The following is a 14,527-nucleotide window of genomic DNA, read 5'->3' on the forward strand; positions in this document are numbered from 1 at the left end:
ACAAACCAGGACATGAACGTCTTTGGTAATCTAAAGGTCTACGACATAATAAGGAATGAGAAACTGCGGCAGAAGCTGAACTCGCTGACAGCTAAAATATCAGCTTATGAACTGCAAGACTACATAGCTGAGAGACAAACAAGAGCAGGTCATACATCACGACAACGAGACGCAACACGGCAGAACATTCACCTAAAACAACCTTCCGGAAGCAATGAGGAGGTGAGCCTCAGAGAGGACCATGAAGATATCCTGAGACCCTGAAAGACATCTCTCAGTCTCTATACTTTGCGTGGCAGAGCAGCAGAGCCTCAAGATCTGAGTTGTTGAGCCTCAGCGTTTAAAGGACTGACTACCCAGATAAATGAGGTATCCAGCTTGGTTCTGATACCATGTATAGTAGTGTAGTAGTGTAGTCCAGAAGTATAAATTAGAAAATTTGCCATCTAGCAATTCAGCATAGTACAATACAACAACAGTAAGTGCTTCCTGGATTCCGCGTGAACGTATATCTGTGCGCCATATGGCCAAAGGTTAATATGAAGAATTTTTTTCATTCTTTTAAAATTATGATTTTCAAAATTCTTTAAGTAGATCTCCCACTATAATGCTTAGTTATACTAACAAATTTGAGGTTAGGTTAAAATATTATGTCCTATATTCATGCCAATTCATACGCAACATTTGGTCTCCTCTTGTATCTAGATAAGAGACTAAAAAGAAATAACAAATAAACATATGAACATTGATGGGACTCCAAATAGTGTCAAGTATCTACGGTACCTAACAGGTACACTACCTGATCTAAAATATAATGACACCCCAATGTAATGTGAAATTGACCACCAGACGTCACGAGAGGCGGACTCACGAGTATAAAAGGAGATGGTGCGTGTTATTTTGTAAATAGAGAAGCAGCAACAACAGAACTGGTCCGCCAGTAGAACTCAGTGACTTCGAACGTGACCAAGTCACTGGATGTCACCTGAGTAATAAATCCATCAGGGACATTTAAAACATTCCAAAAGTTCCCATGTCGACTGTTGGTGATGTGAAAAGTGGAAACGCGAAGGAAATACCACAGATAAAGCAAGGCCAGGCAGACTTTATGTACTGACGGACAGAGATCATCGAGCATTGCTGAGGGTGGTTGCAAAACACCGCATGAAATCAGCTGAAGAAATCACTCATGAATTCCAAAGGGCTACCTGTAGCCCATCTAGCCCATTTAAGACACGAAAGCACTTAAAAAGAGTGAGGCAAAAGGGTCGAGCAGGTCCCTATCGACCCTACCTCTCTGTAGTCTGCATTAAAGACACGTAACATGTATCCACAGGACATGTGGCCTGTAATTGAAGAAGTATCATGACGATCTCTCACTGGCAACAGATTCCGGAATAGTCCCCCATTCGGATCTCCGGGAGGGGACTGCCAAGGGGGAGGCTACCATGAGAAAAAGATTGAATAATCTACGAAAGGATAACGTTCTACGAGTCGGGGCGTGGAATGTCAGAAGCTTGAACGTGGTAGGGAAACTAGAAAATCTGAAAAGGGAAATGCAAAGGCTCAATCTCGATATAGTAGGGGTCAGTGAAGTGAAGTGGAAGGAAGACAAGGATTTCTGGTCAGATGAGTATCGGGTAATATCAACAGCAGCAGAAAATGGTGTAACAGGTGTAGGATTCATTATGAATAGGAAGGTAGGGCAGAGGGGGTGTTACTGTGAACAGTTCAGTGACCGGGTTGTTCTAATCAGAATCGACAGCAGACCAACACCGACAACGATGGTTCAGGTATACATGCCGACGTCGCAAGCTGAAGATGAACAGATAGAGAAAGTGTATGAGGATATTGAAAGGGTAATGCAGTATGTAAAGGGGGACGAAAATCTAATAGTCATGGGCGACTGGAATGCAGTTGTAGGGGAAGGAGTGGAAGAAAAGGTTACAGGAGAATATGAGCTTGGGACAAGGAATGAAAGAGGAGAAAGACTAATTGAGTTCTGTAACAAGTTTCAGCTAGTAATAGCGAATACCCTGTTCAAGAATCACAAGAGGAGGAGGTATACTTGGAAAAGGCCGGGAGATACGGGAAGATTTCAATTAGATTACATCATGGTCAGACAGAGATTCCGAAATCAGATACTGGATTGTAAGGCGTACCCAGGAGCAGATATAGACTCAGATCACAATATAGTAGTGATGAAGAGTAGGCTGAAGTTCAAGACATTAGTCAGGAAGAATCAATACGCAAAGAAGTACTAAGGAATGACGAGATACGTTTGAAGTTCTCTAACGCTATAGATACAGCAATAAGGAATAGCGCAGTGGGCAGTACAGTTGAAGAGGAATGGACATCTCTAAAAAGGGCCATCACAGAAGTTGGGAAGGAAAACATAGGTACAAAGAAGGTAGCTGCGAAGAAACCATGGGTAACAGAAGAAATACTTCAGTTGATTGATGAAAGGAGGAAGTACAAACATGTTCCGGGAAAATCAGGAATACAGAAACGTACAAGTCGCTGAGGAATGAAATAAATAGGAAGTGCAGGGAAGCTAAGACGAAATGGCTGCAGGAAAAATGTGAAGACATCGAAAAAGATATGATTGTCGGAAGGACAGACTCAGCATACAGGAAAGTCAGAACAACCTTTGGTGACATTAAAAGCAACGGTGGTAACATTAAGATTGCAACGGGAATTCCACTGTTAAATGCAGAGGAGAGGGCAGATAGGTGGAAAGAATACATTGAAAGCCTCTATGAGGGTGAAGATTTGTCTGATGTGATAGAAGAAGAGACAGGAGTCGATTTAGAAGAGATAGGGGATCCAGTATTAGAATCGGAATTTAAAAGAGCTTTGGAGGACTTACGGCCAAATAAGGCAGAAGGGATAGATAACATTCCATCAGAATTTCTAAAATCATTGGGGGAAGTGGCAACAAAACGACTATTCACGTTGGTGTGTAGAATATATGAGTCTGGCGATATACCATCTGACTTTCGGAAAAGCATCATCCACACAATTCCGAAGACGGCAAGAGCTGACAAGTGCGAGAATTATCGCACAATCAGCTTAACAGCTCATCCATCGAAGCTGCTTACAAGAATAATATACAGAAGAATGGAAAAGAAAATTGAGAAAGCGCTAGGTGACGATCAGTTTGGCTTTAGGAAAAGTAAAGGAACGAGAGAGGCAATTCTGACGTTACGGCTAATAATGGAAGCAAGGCTAAAGAAAAATCAAGACACTTTCATAGGATTTGTCGACCTGAAGAAAGCGTTCGACAATATAAAATGGTGCAAGCTGTTCGAGATTCTGAAACAAGTAGGGGTAAGCTATAGGGAGAGACGGGTCATATACAATATGTACAACAACCAAGAGGGAATAATAAGAGTGGGCGATCAAGAACGGAGTGCTCGTATTAAGAAGGGTGTAAGACAAAGCTGTAGCCTTTCGCCCCTACTCTTCAATCTGTACATCGAAGAAGCAATGATGGAAATAAAAGAAAGGTTCAGGAGTGGAATTAAAATACAAGGTGAAAGGATATCAATGATACGATTCGCTGATGACATTGCTATCCTGAGTGAAAGTGAAGAAGAATTAAATGATCTGCTGAACGGAATGAACAGTCTAATGAGTACACAGTATGGTGTGAGAGTAAATCGGAGAAAGACGAAGGCAATGAGAAGTAGTAGAAATGAGAACAGCGAGAAACTTAACATCGGGATTGATGGTCACGAAGTCAATGAAGTTAAGGAATTCTGCTACCTAGGCAGTAAAATAACCAATGACGGTCGGAGCAAGGAGGACGTCAAAAGCAGACTCGCTATGGCAAAAAAGGCATTTCTGGCCAAGAGAAGTCTACTAATATCAAATACCGGCCTTAATTTGAGGAAGAAATTTCTGAGGATGTACGTCTGGAGTACAGCATTGTACTGTGGGTAAACTGGAACAGAAGAGAATCGAAGCATTTGAGATGTGGTGCTATAGACGAATGTTGAAAATTAGGTGGACTGATAAGGTAAGGAATGGGGAGGTACTACGCAGAATCGGAGAGGAAAGGAATATGTGGAAAACACTGATAAGGAGAAGGGACAGAATGATAGGACATCCGCTAAGACATGAGGGAGTGACTTCCATGGTACTAGAGGGAGCTGTTGAGGGCAAAAACTGTAGAGGAAGACAGAGATTGGAATACGTCAAGCAAATAAATGAGGACGTAGGTTGCAAGTGCTACTCTGAGATGAAGAGGTTAGCACAGGAAAGGAATTCGTGGTGGGCCGCATCAAACCAGTCAGTAGACTGATGACAAAAAAAAAAAAAAGTTAGTTCCAAGCGACATTTGAGCTGCTGTAAAGAGCGACACCACTGGTCACTGCACGTCTGGAAACAAGTGATTTGTAGTGATGAATCACCGTATACCCTCTGGCAATTCGATGCAAGATTCTGTGTTTTATGAATGCCTGGGGAACGTTACCTGCCATCGTGCGTAGTGCCAAGAGTGGAATATGGATGAGGTGGTTTTACGGTATGGAGATGTTTTCCACGATCCCGTTGCTGTGAAAACGCTAAAAGTGGAAGGGGTGAATACGTTTTATAGTTTTTCTGCAGCGTACAGAAGAGGACTAGACCGGAGGCGATGACTGTTAGTATCATCATGGTTATGCACTGGCAAAAGCAGCATCTGTGAGGCAGTGGTTGTAGGCAATAACTTTCCTGTAATGGACTGACCTACCCAGAGTCCCAACGTGAACGTAATGGACCACCTTTGAGATGGGTTACGACGTCGAATTCATCAGAGAAAGAAGCGTCCAACATCACTCACATCTCTGGTTTATTGTCTTGAGGAATAACGGGCTGCCATTCTTCTACAGACATTCAGACACATCATTTAAAGTGTCCCCAGCAGAGCCCAAACCTTCATAATGGATGGACACAACCCATATTAAAGTACACTAACAGGTGTCTGGGTATTTTTGATCAGATAGTCTACGTCTCAGCAGTTCTTGGAAGAGTTGCGCTACCAAGATGGTTGATGTGCAACCCATGATGCTCAGGTAATTAAAAATCTTCTTAACATAACATATGGAGATAGGTGGATCGTTCGTTCAGGAAATACAAAAAGGTCTGCACGCTTACCCGACTTGACACCTCTAGAGCTTTATCTCTGGGGAAAATTGTAACAAAAGACCTGCAAGGAAACAGCGACGACTCCCGAAGACGTGAAATGCAGTATGGCATGGTTCTATATTGCTGCAAGTCCAGATGAGGGTCAACGTGCAGTTCGGAATCGTTGGGACATTTAGCCACTAAATCTGATGGAGGTGCGATGGGGAGCTTTCCTTGTGAATAGCAGCCACAAAATGGACGCAGTGCTGCTGACTTGTCAGAGTACCAGAATAAATCGGTGCGTATTCATGCAACTTGTAACAATTATATTATAATTTTAAAACTGCTAGTTGTAAGTCATTCAAAAAGGGCCCCCTAGCGAAGATAACTCACCAGTAAGCGGTTGGTTGGTTGGTTCATTGATTCAGGGGAGGCGACCAGACAGCAAGATCATTAGTCCCATCGGATTAGGGAAGAGAAGCGGCCGTGACCTTTCAAAGGAACCATCCTATTAGCCTGCAGTGTGCTAAACACTGCGCCACCTCACACTGTAGTAAACAGTAAATTAAGTGCTAAGGAAGCGCTGTGTATTCTAGGGAAATCTGAGAGCAACAAGAGGGACACTGAGTGAATTCACTGAACATATCGAGTCAGCATTTGAATTAGTGAATCCAGAGGAACCTTTAATCTTGTTTTCACTTCTTAAAGCAAAAATCGAGGGGATGGCAAGGTGTAGACTGCACGTCAGTGAGACGACGGGCATATGGGAAGAGATGAAACATATTTTACAAGAGAACTAAGCGATTAAGCCGAGATTACTATGCATGTAGGATATTTCAGGAAAGGCAAGGCCATGGGGAACCAATCTCTACGTGGGCCAGTAGGATTGACCAAATGCATAGAGATTTTAGGGAAGCCATAACTAGAGTCAAAAGCAGAGAAAAAAAGTGCGAGATCCGTGTTCAGATCTCCCTCGTGTCATTTCTTTTTTCCCACAAAATTATGAACTGCCCGTCCGGTCAGAGAGAAGACTGCGTTCAGCTCAGACTATCAACATTGCGAGTACACCATATAAAAGAGCTAAGGAATGATCGAATACAAACAATAGCCAGAAGTCAAGATGACGAAACTGGATTAGCTGCAGCAGTAGAATTAGCATTACAGGAAGAAAATGCTCAATTGTCAATGAAAGAACGAGGAATAGCTTTGCGAACAAGGAGTGTGTGTGTACACGAGACACTGATATCAGTGGAATACGAGGGCATACAGCAAGTAAGTGTAGAAAAAATAAAGCGGAAGGAAGGGTTCGCATTGTGCAGGCAAAACAATTCACAAATTTCTGCTATGATTGTGACAAACCAGGGGTCACAAGTTCAAAAAATATGGGATGGGCAAGGAAAGTGATAGAAATAGACCCCAGCACGTTACAGGGGAATTACAGAGAAGTAAACGGACTGCATTCATGGGTGAGTGGAGGTGTCCGCAGAGTAATCTGCCAAGCAAATGCGGTGTACCGTGCACCAGGATACAAGACGCGACTTGTTTGAAATATAAACGACCAGAGCACTACGGTAAAGACTGTCATGAAGGACCTTGGCATGCACTGAGAAAAAAACAGAGTTTCAGTGTTAAGCAAGATAGGAAAATTAGTTCAATGAAACTGAAGGGCGACAAAAAACAGTTAGGCATTGTCACGGTAAACAATGCCCACAATTATGTTAGTACACTGTGCCACAGAAAATGATGAGTCAGTGTTATACTGTGAAGAATTAAGGAAGAAACTGTAGCTGTTAGTAGATAGAAGTAGTATTCCCGTAGACTGCACAGTCAGTATAAATGAAGTGGAAAGGCTTCGATTGAGAGTGTTACCAGCGAAGCAGTACGTACATTAGGAGTGGTGGTAATGTGTCTAATTATGACAGGTGTTGGAGACGTGGTACACACGTTTCATGTATATCCGTCAGGGTTAGATATCCCCTATGACGGGTTGATCGGTACGGATTTTCTAACACAGCATAAAGTTAAATTAGATTATAAGGGAAAAGTCTTTAGTTTACAAGGGAAAGACACACCCTTAACAGTGGAAAAGGAAACGAAAGGACATGAGTTCCAGACCGATCAGGAATCCGAAGAAGATATAGAACAACGAGAGGAAAAGATACTGTTGTTGAAAACGGACGGCAGGTGCCTCGAGAAGGGGAAATGAAGAAATTATCTCGAAACAACAAATGTCAACAGGAGTATACGTTCCACAATCGCTAGTGAAAGTGCGAAATGGTAGGTACATAGTAAGTGCAATACATTTATCAGAAGACAAAGTAGAATTAAAAAACGTCAAATTAGTGACAGAAGAATTAGCACAACTTTCAAAGGTTTCGAGGTAAGAAGCAGTGAGGAATCCATAGGAAAAACAGGAAATCGTGTAGCATTTTGCTAAAGCAATTGAGAATGGATAATTTAAATACCAAAGAAAAGAGTGCATCAGTAGACGTTTGCACAGAGTATGTCGTGTAGATGTACTTCATCTTCCAGGTGACGTACTGTCACATACCTCCACAGCGATGCATAGAACCACAACACCGGTACATGCAGGGAAAGTGATAAACTCTAGACTATACAGAATACCCGAGGCAAAGAAAGAGGTTTTTAAAGAGCAGATAGAACAGATGTTGAACTACGATATAGCTGTCGAAAGCAGTAGTGCCTGGAATACACCTTTATTTTCCGTTCCAAGGAAAAGAGGCGTCAGTGGTAAACATAAGTGGAAAATCGTAGTGGACTACAGATAATTGAATGACAGTACTGTAGGCGATGCATTTCCGCTACCAAATACATCCCATATCTCGGGTCAATTAGGGCAGGCAAAGTACTTCACGACCCTTGACCTTGCAAGCTGATATTACCAAATACTGACGGACAAGAAGGACAGAGAGAAGACAGCTTTCAGCTCCAACTATCAACGAGTACAAACGAATGCCAATGGGTTGAAGACAGTCCCAGGACGTTTCCAACGATTAATGGATAATACAGTTTTAGCAGATCTTCAAGGTATTAAACGTTTCACATGCGTAGACGATATAAAGTGATAAGAAAAAAAGCTGCAGGAGCATAATCATAAACTTCGTTTAACTTTTGATAGGTTACGAGAGCACAACTTTAAGCTGCAAGAACATAAGTGCGAGATTGTAAGAAAATAAATGATTATCTTGGGTTGTTGTATCACGGATACGGGGGTGACAGCGGACATGGTAGAGGTAGAAAAGATTCTTACGATTAATCGGGTACTACCGCCGGTTTATTGCAAATTTTAGCAAAATCACGAAGACTCTACACGAACTGCTAAAGAACAGTGTAAAATACGAACGGTGTGAAAGAAAAAATTATGCTTATGAGGAACTAAAGAAGAAACTGGTTAATCTGCAGCTACTTCAGTATCCATATTTTACAAAACAGCTCATAATAACAACGCACGTGAGCAATTGAGCTCTAGGGCTTGTGAAAAGACAAATAAATTGGCGAAGATATGTGTGGTGTCACCGCCAGACACCACACTTGCTAGGTGGTAGCTTTAAATCGGCCGCGGTCCATTAGTACATGTCGGACCCGCGTGTCGCCACTGTGTGATCGCAGACCGAGCGCCACCACAGGGCAGGCCTCGAGATACGGACTAGCACTCGCCCCAGTTGTACGGACGACGTAGCTAGCGATACACACTGACGAAGCCTCGCTCATTTGCAGAGCAGATAGTTAGAATAGCCTTCAGCTAAGTCAATGGCTACGACCTAGCAAGGCGCCATTAGTAACATTGCATGTATCTAAAGAGTCTCACTTGTATCGCCACAATCTCCAGATGTACCAAAAGGATGGATTGAAGTTAAGTATTCCAGAAGCTACGTACTTTTCTTTATAGCATTCATTACGTATCCTGTTTCAGACCTCACGCCATCCTGCTTTAACTTAGCGCGTGCCTTTCGGCTTCCTCTCATTGTGTCTAGGCTGTCTTGTCTAGACACAACAATATGCCCATTGCGTACGCATCTAGATAATTAAGAAAGGCGAAATTAAATTATAGTACCGCAGCAGCCACAAGCTGCACGCAGCGACGCTGACTCGTCACCGAGTACCAGGATTTTTGGCTATAGTATTTACAGTGAAGCAATGCCGATTTAGGAGTATGACTACAACGTAATTTATGAGCCGGGTAGACTGAATAGCAATGCAGACGCTCTTAGAAGGATACGACACAGTGAGAGTATCCATATTGACAAAGGTCAGCTGGAACGCAAGAATAAGGCTAATCAGGTGAACGCGCGGCAAACCCAAGCCAGCGCTGACATAGAACATGATGACGACACATCAGTAGACACACAAGCAGAAAGCGAAATTACCTCATGAGGAGAAGAAATGGATACTACAGAAAACGCAGAAGTGCTCCAGGCCATGTATAAAACGTTCGAAAGGGTAAAGAAGTATAAGCAATGTGAGGGAATGAAACGCGATATAGAGGAATACGTATGTAAGTGTCCGTCATGCCAAAATAGAATGCTTACACAGGTAAACACAAAAATGCCATTAGAAATAACAGACACGTCGGAAAGTGTATTCGAAAGGTGTTCGATAGATATTGTAGGGCCTTTAAATGTGTCAGGCACAGGTAAGAGAAAGTTGGCATTCCAAGGAAACTTAAGTAAGTTTACTTTAACTGTGCCTATAGAATATCAAGACGCTGAGACAGTAGCAGAAGCTTTTGTATAACACATAGTTTTAAGACTCGGAATTCCGTCGGTACTACTAACTAAGTGGCTACCATATGCAGTTTTCGTATTCAACACACCACACGGTAGTACAGGCTACACGCATTTGAACTGATGTATGGCAGAAAAGTAAACATTCCAAGAAATTGCAATGAGAATCTGGAAAGGTAAGCTATAACCATGAGTCATATACGAACAGACAAAATGAGAATGAAAGAGATATAATATATTAAGACAATCAATATTACAAAACAAAAAGCCAAGAAGAAACAATGTGACAAAGGACGAAAGTCAAAAAAGTTCAAGGAAGGCGACAAAGTGGTGCTGTACGATGAAACAGTAAAATGTGGAAGATGTAGGAAGCTAGATTCACAGTGGCGAGGGCCATGTGCAATATTCGGAATAGACACGTCGAATGTAATCATAATTAAGAGGGAATAAAGCATCAGAGGTGCATGCAAACAGATTAAAACAGCATTTCTAATATCTGGTATGACGCAGACAGGAAGAATGCTACTGCTATTACTACTGCTACAACTACTAGCGAGCACAGCAAGAGCTAAATCATTGCCAACGGATTAAGAAGTTTCAAAAATAGATAAATCTTCACTAACACGATTTATGAGAAGTAGAAATATACAGCGCAATATGGAAAATTGTAACATAGGTTGGTTCGTTGATTTTGGGGGGGGGGGGGGGGGGGGGGAGGGAGGGGACAAAACAACGAGGTCATCGGTCCCAACGGGTTAGGGAAGGATGGGTAAGGAAGTAAGCCGTGCCCTTCCAAAGGAACCATCCCAGCATTTTGGCTGAAGCGATTTAGGGAAATCACGGAAAATCTAAATCTGAACGGCCGGACGCGTGTTTGAACCGTCATCCTCCAGAAGAGAGTCCAGTGTGCTAACCACTATGCCATCTCGCTCGGTAATTGTAAAATAATGTAAATTTAGATGCTATAATTGAACGTTTTCAGAAGGCTAGAAAGATTCATTAAGTCTTTTGTTTTGGAGGCTGCCATATGACTTAAAAGAGTTGCAACGTTTGCAACCATGTGTGAACAATTACTGAAACAAGCAGATGCAGTCGGGGATACAGACTCAGAGTATGAACAAACGATAAATGCTATACTTATTGCACAGAGAGTTATATTGCAGCCTCACATCATAAACCCGATACAAATTGTGAAATTCTTCAGTGTAATGAGAGATGATCTGAGAGATTAAGGTTTCTTGTCCCTCTGGCCGATTCATCAGGATACCTCTTAATTGATGTTAATCGACGTAGATGTGTTTATAGCGAGAAGCATACTACAATATGTGATAAATGTTCCCTTAGTAGATAATAACATGTTTTCCTTATACAGAATGTTCACTTTACCACAAGGACTCCCTCGGTCAAAAGGGAAGAATATTTTTCTTCGGCCAGGAAAGGAGTCTCTACTCCTAGACAATCTAAAAGGCATTACGCGAAATAATTGATTGAGCAATAGATTGTAAGAATCTAAACAGGAACAGGAGAATTTGTATACACATATTTGTTCTCTTGCGTGCTTTCGACTAGGAAGAGTGTGAGGCAAGGTTGCTTCAGCCAACAAGTACAATGCCAGATGACTGTGAAAATATTAGTGCAGCGAAGTGTATGGACACCTTTAAACAACAGTGAATAGTTGTACATAGTTCCTAAGAAGGAATGTCTGACGATATTGTGTGGGAACAAGCCCAAAAGGATGCAGCGCTAAGAGGAGTTGGAAAAATAAGTTTCTACCATATATGTTTGGGATATAGTACAAGAGCCTTCATACAGACAAACCGAATAATACGCACCAACACAAATAAAAAGTGTGTAATACCACAAATAAAGTTGTAAGTTGACTGTTGCATAGTGAATAAGGAAAACACAAACAGTTCTTTGCTCCACTTAGAGTTACCATTACATCGTGTGGACACACAAGTACATGCATTAAAGGTTGCTGGAAAGCGTCCAAATGATTTACATCGTATGATTAGTGAACAGCAGGGAAGGATGAAACATAAGTGACATACTGTTCACTACATTTGTTATCATAATCTTAACTTTACTCGTTGTATTAACCTATTGCTGCAGACGATGTAAATGTTGTAAGGAGTGTTTTCGACCTATACGATATTACTTCGATGATAATAACTTTTGTGGTGAAATATGTGTAAGAACTACTATCGTAAATCAAGCTGCAGGAAATTCAGTGGCACTAAGACCTCTTACTGGTATTCCTGATGAAATATTAATGTATGAAAAAAGTCCAAATGAGCACGAAGACTCAGTTCACTTCCGAAACAGATGATAAACATAATTGTAAAGTATAAAATATAGTTATCCCAGTTAAGAAGTAACTGTTTCAGAGGAAAATACAATGTAAATGTAATTTGAATAGAATGTAAATGGTGTTATTTTAAAGGAAAATTAGTTAAAATCTATTTGTTTAATCTAAAAGAAGATAAAATATTTATTTTTATTGAAAAACAAGAAATGACAAATTGTGTAACCAAAATCTTATTGCAAAAAATGTTGTAATGAAGAACAAAGGCTTTAACTGACGCTACTCTGAAGAGTAGCGTCCATCGGCAGTGGAGATATCTTTTATTCACGTAAATGACGACTAACTCTTACGGGTTAATAAGAGGGGAAAGCTCCATGAGCATAACAAAGGAAAATTACGGGACAGGCAAGCAGCACCAGAGTATGACAACGGGCTTACATAAAATGGCGGATGCTTCGAGTCACATAGAAGGAATGTTTGTGGCCGGCGGCGCCATGTGGACGCCAGCAGCGCTTAAGAAATAACACTGTAACACGTAAATATCATTTGAGAGCGAGAGTAAGAGAAGGATAAGGGAGAGTGTCTCTGGAAGGAGAACACGTCGTCATGAAGAGCTTATAGCAAATCCGAGACATGAATTTACAGCAGACGTCTCCCTCCCTCCAGTCAGCTTCTGAAAAGCAGTGCATAATTAGAGCCAATAAGATGGCGAGGGTCTTCCAGAATTACACCAAGTCAGGGACTGGCGGAGGCGAAGGGGACTTCGATTAAAACTTGGATGTAGACATTCCGAAGAGAAAGTAACGACAATGAGAGCTGACAGGATTAGAAGAGAGGTATGAGATACAGGTCCTAGCGGAAGTGGAGAGATAGTAGAAATGGCACAAACAGCTCTCGTCTCTGTGCAGTGATTTGGTCTTTGGTGGATACAACTCGGAGCAAATGTATACTAGGTTGAGAGTATTCTATGAAAAAAGTCAGAAGTTGAAAAACACTTTGTATTCGTGATTCATTACTCATTCCAATCCTTATCTTTTGTAATAAGGGTATTTTAACGACACGGTTGTGTCAAGAGTCCATCTCACTTAGGCCAACGGACTATTTTCCTTCCTCCCCGAACCCTGTCGCCCAGTCCCAAGCAACTGTCACGTTTGGGATGTGACAACTGTAGCTGTCTTTGGTAGCCACTTGTTTGGTAGACACAGATTTTTTCACGTTACTAGCGGTCGCTAAGCTCGCTGTAAGTGAAATTACGTAGTAAATCCTTAAATAAAAGCCTACAGACAAGGGGAATATACTTTTCACCAGTGCAGTTACGAAATTTTTACAACAGTTGCGATGTGAGTGTGATAAGAGTAACTTGGACAGGTCTTACACAAGGTCTATATTCCGCCGTTTCAGCGGAAGTACCCACGTGCCCAGTTATAAAAGTATGTCAGCGACATATAATGTAAATACTGATGTTTGCCTATTTAAGTCAGGGTCAAGGTAACCCTGTTTAATAAATCAGATGATAAAGAAAGTAAAACGACTTCACGTCCAGTGAGTACATATTCACTTTGTTCAACAGGTTTTAAGACTCTTTATAAAATTTACTCCGGTATTTAGACCATTATCGCTTTTGTTTTTAGAATTACGAGATGTCAGCAGATGGTCCGTATAGACCACAACTAGTATCACATTTCAATAAAGTTTATACAGTAGCGGATGCTGTATGTCAAGGGCGATCAAAAACTTACTCTTTGAAGGCTTTGCAGAATCGGCATGCCAATCACGCAAAACCACCGCGAACACCGAGGCAACTATCCCGAAAACGCACCAGGTTGAAGATATCACTTCGGTTAAACATAGCGTCCTGCAGTGTGAAGAAGTCCGAAAGTGCCTGCTGCCCATCCTCGTCAGACAGAAGTCTACGATCTTCCAAGTAGGCCTTTTTTTTTTCAGGGACCGAAGGCGTGATAATCACATGGTGAGAGGTCAGGACTATACGGCGTTCGCCCCCGGTAGATGAGTGGTCAGCGCGACAGAATGCCAATCCTAAGGGCCCGGGTTCGATTCCCGGTTGGGGTCTGAGATTTTCTCCACTCAGGGACTGGGTGTTGTGTTGTCCTAATCATCTTCATTTCTTCCCCATCGACGCGTAAGGCGCCGAAGTGGCGTCAAATCGAAAGACTTTCACCCGGTGAACTGTCTACCCGACGGGAAGCCCTAGTCACACGACATTTACTTTAGGACTATACTGCGGGTGCTCGAGTGTCTCCCACGGAAGTTGGCGTAACGTCTGCGTTACGACACTTTCTGTATTTGGACATGCGTTGTCATCAAGCACCATGGAACTTGACGCACCATTCCACAACAGTGGTTTTCG

At 42.0% G+C, this 14,527-nt stretch overlaps 1 long non-coding RNA gene across 1 annotated transcript in view; it reads right to left on the bottom strand.

Moving 5' to 3' along the window:
- LOC124556748 overlaps positions 1-14,527 on the bottom strand; it is a 212,721-nt gene that overhangs the window by 42,871 nt on the left and 155,323 nt on the right. The window lies entirely within an intron of this gene.

This window comes from Schistocerca americana, chromosome X, assembly GCF_021461395.2.
Source record: "Schistocerca americana isolate TAMUIC-IGC-003095 chromosome X, iqSchAmer2.1, whole genome shotgun sequence".
NCBI classification, from domain to species: domain Eukaryota; kingdom Metazoa; phylum Arthropoda; class Insecta; order Orthoptera; family Acrididae; genus Schistocerca; species Schistocerca americana.